The sequence below is a fragment of the Pinus tabuliformis genome, chromosome 5_1, assembly GCF_031772625.1.
Source record: "Pinus tabuliformis cultivar Carrire ecotype Pingquan chromosome 5_1, CPIR1, whole genome shotgun sequence".
Taxonomy (NCBI): Eukaryota; Viridiplantae; Streptophyta; class Pinopsida; order Pinales; family Pinaceae; genus Pinus; species Pinus tabuliformis.
Genome location: NC_142305.1, coordinates 298,975,318 through 298,988,500, shown reverse-complemented (window position 1 = coordinate 298,988,500; position 13,183 = coordinate 298,975,318). Strand labels below are relative to the sequence as shown.

The 13,183-nt window shown below is 43.2% G+C and overlaps 1 long non-coding RNA gene across 1 annotated transcript in view; it reads right to left on the bottom strand.

Moving 5' to 3' along the window:
* LOC149164536 (uncharacterized) overlaps positions 1 to 12,914 on the bottom strand; it is a 52,423-nt gene extending 39,509 nt beyond the window's left edge. The window contains exons 1-2 of the long non-coding RNA XR_016260265.1: positions 12,717 to 12,914; positions 12,360 to 12,441 (exon numbers count right to left, since the gene is read on the bottom strand). This is a non-coding gene — a long non-coding RNA (uncharacterized LOC149164536). The remainder of the gene's footprint in view (positions 1 to 12,359; positions 12,442 to 12,716) is intronic.
* Positions 12,915 to 13,183: the final 269 nt, after the last annotated feature.

Here is a 13,183-nt window from a genome sequence, read left to right as displayed (position 1 = left end):
AGCATTCCCAGGGTTTCCTTTGGAGGCCCCGTCAAAGAAGATTGTGGTGATAGTTTTGGATCTCCACCAGTTTATGAAAAAAACTTCGGGGTCCCTTATTCGCCATTCCGGATTTGCTGTTTGAGGAGTGGGAAGGAACTTACGAGGAGAAGGCTCAAGGGGGCAAAGCCATCTCCTTTCTTCAGGAAGGAGCACTGGATCTTCTTTGAAGAACTGCTGTTGGGCTGCTTCCAAGAGGAATGCTTTAGCTTTAACTGCAACCTGAAGAGGGGAGTGTCTTTTTCCATTAAAGATTTGATCATTACGGGCCAGCCATAGCTGCCAGCAAACAAATTTGGGAATTTCTGTCCAAACTTTACGCCAGAAGGATTTGGTGGGGATGCTATGAGGATAGACATTGCTCCAAGAGGCGAACAGATCAACAACAGTGCTCTGAGGGAAAGCAGGAATCTGCAGATCCAAAAGAGTGAGACCCCAAACTTCCTTAGCGAAATTGCACTCTAGAAATAAGTGTTGGGCAGTTTCAAGGTTGCTTTTGCATAGCTTGCACCTATGAGGCCCTGCAATGTTCCTTTTCTCTAGATTGCCACCTATAAGAAGTTTGTTGTGCACTAGCGTCAAAAAAAAGAAATTCACTTTAGGGAGAGCTAGATTGTCCCAGACAAGTTTCCAAAAGGCCAAGGAATGACTACTGTTCTTTGGTTCCTAAAGAGCTTTATATCCTTCTGCTGTGGTGTATGTGCTTGACTGTCCCCAAGCCCAGCCGTCTTTCATATGGCGATTTTCAGGTGTGGAGGCTTCTAGCAGTTCGACAAGCAGATTTTTTTGGGGCTCTAGCCGAGCAGGGAAGCCATGGAAATCCCAACCGGCCCATTCTCCCCGGCGATCCCAGACCGAAAGGTCGTATAGAATGTATATGCCTGCGCGCATAAGCCAATCTCTGATGTTGGCGATGTCCTCGTTCCCCTCCAGAGGATCGCTCCCCATAATTCTGTCCTGCCACAATTTGATGCATTTGCCATTGCCCGACACTCTATACAGAATTTTTTTAAAGAAAATACTGCTTTTACAGCAGAGTCTCTAGACATGCGTGCTATTAACAGAGGGATTGAATTGCAGGTTTCTGAAGGACGAATTGCAGGCGTATTTTGACAACAACGTAGAGCTGATCGGATGGTTGGGCTCATGTGCCATTTTCCATAGGAGCTTTCCTCCCAACGCCAGATTAGCCAGGGAAGGATCTCGAATTTGGAGGCCTCCCTCTGCGATCGGTCTTTTAACCAGATCCCAATTAGCTAAATGCATTTCGTTTTCATTTCCTTTCCCTCCTTGCCATAAAAAGTCCCTTAGAAGTTTAGATATCCGCTCCATAACATTTCTGGGGGCCAGTAAGAATGCGGCTTGGTAAATTGGGAGCACGGACAACTGAGACTTGATTAAAATGACTTTGCCTCCTTTGGTTAACCAATAGCCACCCCATGCGGCTATTTTTGTTTTGATTTTACATATGATATCTGTCTAGAGCGACCTTCTCTTGGCTCCATTTGTGATAGGGAGGCCAAGATATTTAATCCGGTCCCATCTAGCATGGCCTCTGAACCCCAGGAGGTTCGAGATGCTTATGAGCTCCTGTTGACCTGTGTTCCAGCTATAGATTTCACTCTTTCGCTCATTTACAAGAGCTCCTGAAACTCTACAATAGCTTTTTAGGACCGAGTCAAAGGCTTTGGCAATTCTGGAGGACGTACCTCCGAGGAGAAGTGAGTCATTTGCAAAGAGCGCATGATTCAGAGGGACGACATCTGAGGAGGGTTTGAGACCAGGGAGGGAGCCAACAATTCTTTCAACTGTGAGTTTTCTACTGAGGGAGTCGGCCATTAAGATGTACAGGAAGGGAGAGAGAGGGCATCCCTGCCTAATGCCTCTCCGGGCTTGGAAAAAATTTGAGGGATGACCATTGACAAGGGGGGCGATCCATGTGTTATTGATGCAGGCATTTATAAGCTGGAAAAAATGGGGAGAGAAGCCAAAGGAGAGGAGAACCTTGATGAGGAAAGAGAAATTAACTTTGTCAAACGCATTCGCCATATCTAATTTAATCAACATACCTTTCTCTTTTCTCTTTTTACTGGAGTGGATTGTCTCCTCGACTTGAATGACATTGTTGAGGATATGCCTGCCTTCCACGAAACCACCTTGGGGACTGGAGATCAGCCTTTTGAGCAGAGGCTTGATCCTATTTGCTAACAGTTTGGCCAGGATTTTATAAGATGCGTTACAAAGCGATATGGGTCTGAATCTAGCAAATGTTTCTGGATTGGAATCTTTGGGGATTAATGCTAGGTAAGTGGAGTTGGTTCCTCCGCCGATCTTAGCTTTTCTCATAAACCCCTTTATCATTTTCTGGAGATCTATTTTGATGATATTCCAACAGGCTTTATAGAAATGAATCGTGAATCCATCTGGACCCGGGGCCTTATCTGATTCCAAGGACCAGATAACTTTGATGATTTCCTCCTCTGTTACCTCGCTGGTGAGAGTAGCGTTGTCTTCAGATCTGATTAGATCAGGAATGTTCGAGAGGAAATCTGCTATTTCCTCCTCAGAGGCCTGAGTTCCCTCGCTAAAAATATTCCTGAAGTGACTACTCACAACAGCTTTGACTTGGGTGAAGCCTTTCCTGACGTGGCCCTCTGTTGTCTTTATTTCTTAGATGTGGTTCCTGGACAGCTGAGCTTTATATTGTCTGTGGAAGAAGGAGGTGTTCCGATCCACTGCTTTTAGCCACAGGCTACTGTATTTGATTCTCCAGTATTCCTCTTCTTGTCAGAAGGATTGGTAGGTTGAGCATTGAGCCTTTATTTCTTGTTCCAGAAGATCCGTTGTAATCTCTTTGCTTTCCATATATGTTTCCAGGGTCTCCAAAGTATACACCACTTCTTTCCTTATGTTGGTTGGAGTAGGGACTAGTTTCCTTATCCACTCCTTCAGGGCTTGTTTTGTGGCCTTAAGTTTTTGCTCCAAAACAAAACATGAGGACCCTGAGAAGGATTTGGCCCAGGCTTCTTTTACAGTATCGGTAAAGCCTTCTCTCTCAATCCATAAGGGGCTGAAGCAGAATGGAAGAGGGCCTTGATCTTCTTCATCTTCAAGGAGAAGCTGGATCGGCTTGTGATTAGAGGTTAGCTTAGGTAGAATTTTGGTTTTGATTATCTTTTTATTCATCATAAGGGAGCCTTGGACCAGATTTCGATCCAGGCGGGCAGAAATATGATCCATCCCAGATCTGTTATTTGACCAAGTGTAAAGGCCTTGAATGGGAATGAAGTCTAATAGGTCCCATTTCTAAGAGAGATCTTCCACAAAGGCCAGCATAGGATCTCTGCTGTTGGAGCTGCCCCTTTTCTCTTTTGATTTCAAGACTATATTAAGATCACCAGCTATTATAATATTACTCGGATTATGCTGTTCTAAAAATGCTGAGAGGGAGATCCAACATTCTCGTTTTCCAGAGTATGTGACAGGGACATAAAGATTAAATAGAGAGATAGACAGCTTACTTGCACAATGTTTCAGCTCTGTGAAGATCCAGTGCTGGGTTTCATGAGATTTTTTTAGAAAAAATAAATCTTCTGTCCAAAGCTTTGTCAGCCCTCTGGAAGATCCCCTTGAACTTACTGCTTTTCCTACGCTTTTCTTCCATTTTGACTTGCTAATGTCTAGAAGGGCTCGCCTTTCTATCTTCATCTCTTGGAGCATGAGGATGTCTGAGGGTTCAATTTTCAGGAGGTCCATGACTGCTTCAATTTTAGTGTGGTTCCCCAATCCTCTGCAGTTACAAGAGACGAGCTTCATAATTTACTTGAGGGGGGGGATAGGGCCTCCATTAGAAGGCCTTGGTCTGGTGTTTCTTCCAATGGACATTTCTACGGTGGACTGGCTTCCTTGGACTTTGAGTCGTTCAGCCTCCTCTGCCCTTAGTTCCTTGCGGGATTTCCTGCCTGCTCTTTTGGAGGGACGCTCGAAGGCTTCATCCTCTTAAGATCCTGAGCTATCTACTAGTTTTTTCCTTGTTACTTCCGCATATGATGGGTTGAAGGGGCTACCTTGTGAGGCCTCAACTTGTATAGCTTCTTCCCCTTCTTTTGTTGGGAGGAGGGACTTCAACGTGTTCCTGATTTTCCTGGATCAATCCTGCTGGGTTGATATGAGTTTTTTCTAACTCGTTCGGGGTTGCATCCTTTTCTTGATTGATCTTGGAACTGCCTGGAGCTCCGGAGGTATGCCCTTTGCCATTTCCCTTTTTTTGATGGGCAGTTTTTTGGACTACTGTCCATTGTTCCTCATTTATTTTGTCCGCCTGCTCCTCTGCCTTTTTCTTGCAGTGCTTTGCAAAATGATTGTGACCATGGCAATGTCTGCATTTAAATGGGAGCTATTCGTAATCCAATTCATGTACGTGTGTCCACCCAGCAACAGTGAGCTTAATTGCTTCAGGCAAACCCTCTTCTAGATCAACTTTTACACAGATTCAGGCACATGAGTACTGGTCTTTTCTTGCAGCTTGATCTATGTATTTTCCAAGAGCGTTGCCTATGATCTGGAAGGTTTTTTGGTTTCAGCAGTGGAAGGGCAGATGGGGAAGTCGCACCCAAACCGGGACAGTGGAGGGAACGTCGTGGGAGGGATCAAAATCAGGGGACCATTTGTTTAGGTACAGGCCTTGCGGTCCCATAAAATAAGGGCCATTTCTGAAGATTAGACTTCTATCATCCGGGTTTTCGAAGACGAATACGAAGAATCCTTTGCCCACAAAATAGCTCTTGACCCCCTCTTTAATCAAGGGAGACCAATTTCTTTGAGTCCATTCCTCCATCGACTTGGGGGATGGCCAGAGGCCTGTAAACTGGCCTATTAACCCTCTCTCAGCAAGATTCAAAGCAACTTTGCAAGTTTCTTCTTCAGGAAGGGCAACCGTGGGGATAGAGTCTAGTTTCTTGACAAATTTCTGCTGACTAGCCGAGGGAGGGCGCTTCGAACTTGCGGCTATCATTGCTTTGAACGCAGAAACCTCCTGAGGCGGGTTAAGGGGAGGGGCATAGCCAGCGCTGGACTCCATGGGAGAGTCACTGCTGGACTGTGCGGAGCTACATCCGCGGGGCCACGCAGGCCGACACTCGAAAGCCCAAACACACCGCTCTCACAGGCAGGCAGGTCTTTTGTGTGAATCTCCTCGGAGCACCGTCGCCTGAGAAGAGTCCTCCAATGCAGCACCAGAGGGTCGAGGCTGGCTTGCGGCCAAGGTCGCAGAGCAGGGACAGACCGGTTGAAAAATTTTAATGCTATAGATTTATGTTAAAAAATTATAGATAATTTTTTTTTTTTTATTTATAAATGTGAGCAGAATTTTAAAGTAAAAATTATTAATTAAAATTTAAACCATTAAATTAGAAACAAATTTATTTGAAAAATAAATATTTTATTATTATATTAGAGTGTGCGTAAAAGTATTATTTAAAAATACAAAATTTGAATATTTATTTTTATTAATTTTGATAAACTTAAATATTTTTTATTAAAACATAAAAGTTGCCTTTATTAAAGGAAAAAGAAATATATCATCAAATTATAATGATTTATATAATTTAAATTATGAAAAAATAAATTATAATGAAAAAGTTGAATCTACAATTCATTAATAAGTGTGGCTATTGTATGGTTATTTTAGTCTTAGAAAATGAAGTATTTTGTGGAGCTATCTAGTATGGATGGGTGGAGATATTTTATGGTTATTTTATTTTTGGAGAATGAAGTATTTTTTTTTGGGATTATTTGATATAGACTATGGAAAGGAAAGGAAAAGGGTCATCTGAGTATGGAGAGGAAAAGAAGAGTAATTAGTTTATTATTTTATATATTTATAATTTATTATTATATATAAAAAAAAAAATGAATTTATTATTTTATATATTTATAATTTATAATTATATAATATTTTTATAAATTGAGTTGATTTTATTTTAATAATTTAATGTTATATAAATAAATTAAATATATTTAATAATTAATATATAAAATAAGTTTAAGGAGTAGTGTAATGTATAGATGAAATATACGTTTAGATTGTTGTTGTGTGAAATCATGACAAATTATATAAAAAAAAACATACTATTTTAACGGAGAAGAATGAATGAAACCAGGATTTGACTCACCTCGAATGCCTGATGTATGTGATCCCTTATCTTCCCAATAAGAGAAGCTTTTCTGTGTGGAAGTACGAGCTTTGACATAATAGAGAGAACTTGGTGACTCTCCTCCTTGGATTTGTCAATTCTACAACCTTTGAGTTGCAGCAATATATCATTATATTTGGTGAAGAAGTCTTGAATTTTGTCATAGTTTCGTGGATCCAATGACAGTAACTCCACTTCAAGCAGATGTCCTTTCATCTCATCCTATTTCCCGTAGAGTTCTTCAACCTTTTTCCAAATCTCATTGGGAGTATTGTAGGCAGATAGATGAAACTGCAACTCTGGGGAGATGCACATGCATATGGATCCGTGGGCCTCATCCATGCGGTTGAGGTACTTGGATTTCTCTATAGTTGAAGTGGGTTCCACTTCTGCAGCCATGGTAATCTTGTACAACCCTTTTTGACGAAGGGATCGAACCATTTGGTCCTTCCATTCGTGATAGTTTTTACGGTGTTAGGATTGATGCTTTGGGAAACTCCATTTTTCTGTTGATCTTCGATCTCCAAGCTGTAATACCTGCAAAATAAAGTACTGGTGCGCCTTTTATCTAGCAACCTGTGGGCTTTGATACCATGTGGAGGTTTGCTATTATACCAAAACCCGGAGGTGTTGGTAAACGTTACAAACCAGTAACTAGGATCCCCAGGGTGGAAATTACAGATTCTATAGAGGTGTCGTGATTTTTCCAACACCCCCCCTCAAACACAACTCGAGGGAATTGAACCTGGGTCCAAGCTCTGATACCATGTGGAGGTTTGCCGTTACACCAAAACCCACAGGTGTTGGTAAACGTTACAAACCAGTAACTAGGATCCCCAGTGTCACGCCCCCAAACCTGTGGTAGTCTTTCAACCGCTTATGGTGAGGTGCAGCACCAACGAACACTTTCTTTTCACCAATACTTATGTTCATGGACTATGCCTTAACATTCGATACTTAATTTATTTTCGTTACCAAGTATTATTATGTTTCCTTTATACCAATGAACACCCATACACATTCATTATCATCAGCAATTATACATGAAGAACACAATTGCACAATATAAAAGGAGGGGCAACTCCCTGAACAATGAGTCTACCCGAATACAATATATTATATAGCTTTACAAAATTTACAAAGCTTTACAATTATACTTGAAAACACCAAGTTTCATACTTAGCCAATTTTACAAACAGGCCACACCTTCATGTGCCAACCAAGTTCCTTGCCCGAGTTGGGTGGGCGCGCCTCCACACGAACCGCCAACCGCACTCCTCAACCAAACTTCATTTACCGCTGCACGACGGGCGGGCGACCTCACTCGAGTCACCCTGCGTTTCCTCTTGCACGACGGGCGGGCGACCTATCCAAGTCACCCTTCACACTTTCGCACGGTGGGCGGGCGACCTCACCCAAGTCCCCGTTCGCCACCACTGCGTTTCACTTTGCACACCGAGCGGGTGACCCACCCAAGTCACCACCCATGCCTTCACTCGAACGTCGGGCGCCTTCACCCGCGCCATCACCCGATAACCAAGTTTCGTGCTTCACCGTGTGCCTTTGCCCAAGAACGGGTGCATCACAACCTGTTCTTCTTGCAACCTGCACCTCGCACTTCCCTTTGCTTTATCAAATGATCGAGTTCGTTGGTTGCCAATGCCTCCAACCTTCGCTGTATTTATATGTCTCCACGGACGGTTGTGCCACCCCTCGGCTGACCTACGTTTATGTGCCAACCGACGCCTTCGTTTGCCTTTGCGGTTGGTCGGCCCATTGACCAACACCCCGACTGAAAAATCCTTCCACCATTGGCCCGTTAAGTGAACGCCCTCGCTCGTTCACTATATATACATGCTCGCTCAACACTTTTCGCATGCGCCCAAGTGTTTGCTCTGCTGTTTTGTTAACCCGTGCGCTCAACTAAGTCGCACTTCGTCTCTGCGGTGATGCCTTTGGACCGCATGTCCTTATATCCTCCCCCACTTGAAATCATTGTCGTCCTCGACAATCATGCCACCTTGGTAACCATCATGTTATCAAGATTTTCATATCCGAACAGTCTTATCCATGATATCAACTCTTCCACATACTGCAAACATCCCTGCAACATATGTAGAACTACCATCTCCATCATGTCTCGTCCCGACAACCATCTGTCACCAAGCTATCCATACCAGGGCATACACCCCATCAGTATGTCATATATTGGAAATCATCTCAATCCATGATCATCAACCACCCTGTCACAATCTCCACATGCTGCTCCCCATCGTGGAAGGCTAGCCCTTCCATTTCAAGCTACATGCTTCCTGCAACATCTCGTGTCGATCTCATCATGTGTCGTCCTCATGTGAACTGTTGCCATGATACTCCAACATAATGCTAGCACATCTCTGCACATTTAGCTCCCTCATGTTTGAACTAATCAAGTGATCAGTCCAACTATCACACTCAAACCATGAGAATGCACATCCTCATGCCGCCATCAGTCGTTTCTCAGAACATCCCATCACATCCTCAACTCGATCAAGAATCCATCTCCATACAAGTGTAAGCCATGCACAGGTCCATGAAGTAGTCCTCATCTCATCTGCAACATGTTGTCCATGATGTTTGGTGCCAATGTGATGCATGAAATCAGCCGCATCTATCTCAACATCATCCATTTGCAAAACATCCATCCCCTTAAAGTGAAGAGATCATCTCATCAAAATCCCGACTCTCGATGTGCCACATCCAGGTCAATGAAGCAACCTCCATCATATCTGTATGTGCCATCCCTCAAGTCTGCCACATAAACAAATATAAACCTATCTCATCTATCCATGTGCTGCCCATGATCATAGATCAATCAACTCCCATGTGTTAAAGTGGTTAAGTCTCGGCTCAACCCATGCCCAAGTGTTGCCACCAAGGCATCATCATCGTTGTAACTCCATCACTCCAAAGTGTCTCATATCGATTCTCCACATCAAGTCACTTTTCCAAGCCACACCCATACATGTACTCGAAAGTATGCATCCCATTTTGCATTAAAGTCTCTGACCTCAGCGCCTCAATGCATCAGATCCTCCAAGTCCATCGTATATGAAGTCCCCAAAAGTCACAACCTCATGTCATCATGAGCTCCATAAGCCATCCCCAACCAACATCTCAGCAAGCATACAAGTCTTGGCCCAAAGGTCTCTGCAAGATGCCTCAGTTCTCCATGTAGTAGGAATGCTCCATAGTCTACTCACAACTCCATCCAAGTCCATGGCCTTGTTGTACTCAGGTGCACAACCTCTCCATCGGCTCATAAATAATAAGTATCCATGTCACACCAGCAAATCCACCTGCACAACATCCCTGCCTTGGCACTCCTCATTGGATGCCTATAAGTGACACCTCTAAAAGTGCTCCCGCATAATATCCCTGCATAACACTTCCATGCTCCATGTCTCCAACCTGATGTCCATGACTAAGTTGCCCATGTAGTCCTACTGAGTGGACCCATCACAACAATCGATCATCCTCATCCAAGTCTGCAATCTTTGGTCTAGTGAACTCGGTCACCCAACCTTATCATCATCACATGAGTTTCTCTGCCATGGCTCTCCCACTAAAGGTTCCACCAAGACTTTCTCTTGGTCTCGACCATGAGAAGTCCACTCAAGTCTCATCATACCTCAAGTGTGTGCCCTCCTCCAATCTGTCCATGAGTCATGCCAGGCACTTAGCCAATTTTTCATGTGGCTAAAGCATGACCCAATCCTCCGCAATGATCATCATGTTCCTCCCTTGTCACGTGCCTTTGTACCTTTTGCCACAAGGTCACAAACAACCCAAACAAGCCCTGCAATAACCAACAATCCTTGCTTCTCCATACAAGGTCTCATCATAGACATCCATGGTAAGATGCTCCCTTGCATCGACAAATTGACTTTACCCTTCCCTGCATACGGTTCATCTACCAAATGCTCAAATGAAACACAAGTATCAATAGTACTTACATCATCATCATGAGGCTCCTCCATGTGAGTATCCTCATTCATCCATGTCTACAAACTGCACGATCCTGGTCCAACTTGATCAATCTCAAGTTCATCCTCCATCGTTGTCACATCTGCAACATCCTCAATCATCACGGCTTCCTCTTCCTTGTTAGCACAATCTACAACTTCATCCTGCTCCATTGTCCAACCAAGTTGAAGAAGTTCGTCTTCAACATTCTTTTCCAACACTTTGAGTTTCTTTCGAATCTGGGGATTCTCTTCTTTCATCCACTTCAACCTGTATAAGGTAAGCAAGAGCTTCCCTTCGCATTCTTCCAAACCTGCCATGTCTTGTCGTTCAGCTTGGCCCAAGCACTAAGCTTCATCTCTGCTAAACCTGTTTCACCATTCACCATCTTTACCAAGTTCCTTGCAACCATGAACCAGCTCTTGTTCCACTTATATGTGAAACCTGCTTCCTTCACCTGCAAGTACTTTTTTCCACTATCATCAACTGTCAAGCTTCTTCAACCCTAAATCAGCTTCAAAACCATCTGCACTTCGTCACGAGCAACCCTGCTCTAATACTACCTATCACGCCCCCAGACCTGCGGTAGTTTTTCAACCGCTTATGGCGAGGTGCAGCACCACCGAACACTTTCTTTTCACCAATACTTATGTTCATAGACTACGCCTTAACATTCGATACTTAGTTTATTTTCATTACCAAGTATTATTATGTTTCCTTTATACCAATGAACACCCATACACATTTATTATCATCAGCGATTATACATGAAGAACACAATTGCACAGTATAAAGGGAGGGGCAACTCCCTGAACAATGAGTCTGCCCAAATACAATATACTATACAATTTTACAAAGTTTACAAAGCTTTACAAGTATACTTGGAAACACCAAGTTTCATACTTAGCCAATTTTACAAATAGGCCACACCTTCGTGTGCCAACCAAGTTCCTTGCTCGAGCTAGGCGGGCGCACCCTCACATGGACTGCCAACCACACTCCTCAACTGAACTTCGTTTACCGCTGCACGACTGGCGGGCGACCTCACCCGAGTCCTTGTTCACTACCACCGCGTTTCGCTTTGCGCGCCGGGCAGGCGACCCACCCGAGTCACCACCCACGCCTTCACTCGAACGTCGGGCGCCTTCACCCGCACCCTCACCCGATAACCAAGTTTCGTGCTTCACCGTGTGCCTTCACCCAAGAACGGGCACATCACAACCTGTTCTTCTTGCGACCTGCACCTCGCACTTCCCTTTGCATTATTGAATGATCGAGTTCGTTGGTTGCCAAATGCCTCCAACCTTCACTGTATTTATATGTCTCCACGCACGATTGTGTCACCCCTCGACCGACCTGCGTTTATGTGCCAATTGATGCCTTCGTTTGCCTTTGCAGTTGGTCGGCCCATCGACCAACACCCCGACTAACAATCCTTCCACCGTCGGCCCGTTAAGTGAACGCCCTCGCTCGTTCACTATATATACATGCTCGCTCAACACTTTTCGCACACGCCCAAATGTTTGCACTGCTGTTTTGTTAACCCGTGCGCTCAACCAAGTCGCACTTCGTCTTGGCGGGGATGCCTTTGGACCGCAGGTCCTTACACCCAGGGTGGAAATTATGGATTCTATAGACGTGCAGTGATTTTTACAACATTATGATCCCTTATTGTCTCAATAAACAAAGCTTTTCTAATTCATCAAGCATAATATTCGTAGTTATTATAATAGTGGACATGCTCCTCAACTAGCGGGAGTAAACAGAGAAGTGCAGCTATTAGAATATAAAAATTCAATCAATTACAATGTCTAATATAATTGGACATTCAATCAAATACAAACCAAACTCTTATATCTAATATGTTTATGTTTCAGAATTGTGTCGGCTACACAAATACTTTGAAGCAGGTATAAATAAATAAATCTACATAAATACTTTGAAGAATGTATAAATAAATAGAAATAGCTATGTTTGAATCAAGAACATGGCTACCAATTATCCTTGGCTATCATTCCTTTGATAGTATAAAGTCTAACACAAGCTTTGGCTGCAAACAATAGAACATTAACCCAACGCACGAAAACATCCCTAAGATGGACCAAAATATAACTCGCTAACCTGATCTTCATTCTCTGTAGATTGAAATTGTTTGTTGTAATTACTGGTTTAAGATGTATAAAAAGCCCTCTTCTCAGATCCCCTGTTCACAAAACCAAATCTACTCAGATTGCAAATATTTTATAAGGAAAATCAAAAGGCAGCATACGGCGGGGTTTCAGAAGTACAGATACGATAGTTTAAGTTCAGTATAAAATTATAAAAGATATATTTAATTTGGTCAGGGATGTATGAGAACTGAAAATCCCGATATTCAGATTCTGGGTTTGGAGGAAGGCTCGGAATGACTATGAAAACCTTGAGCGGTTGCGACTATTTTAAAGGGAGAAGAATGAATGAAACCGGGATTCGACTTACATCGAATGCGTGCTGTGTATGATCCCTTATCCTCCCTCTGCACCACCACCAAACTGAACGTCAGAATATTTATGCTCTAAACGCGGGAGTAAACCGGGAAGATTTGATGCGTGTCCCTTATCCTCCCTCTGCACAACGATTATGGTCAATGAAGTGAAGATTATTGTCTTACTGAAAGAAGAGTAAAGAGAGGGACTTACCGAGTCAATAGAGTGGAGCTTTTCTGAATAGTACAGAGGCCCTTACCGCAAAGTCATTGTCGTATCAGCTTTTAGTATCTGCTTGTCTGAAATGCGTCATTGTCGTACTGTAAACTCATGTAATCCAAAATGTAATCTTTAAAATTTAACATTTACAAATATCTGCTTTTCTGAATAGTAGACAATCTCATGTAATCCAAAATGTATCAGCTTTTAGAGAGTCCTTTACCGCAATCATGTAATCCAAAATGTATCAGCTTTTAGAGA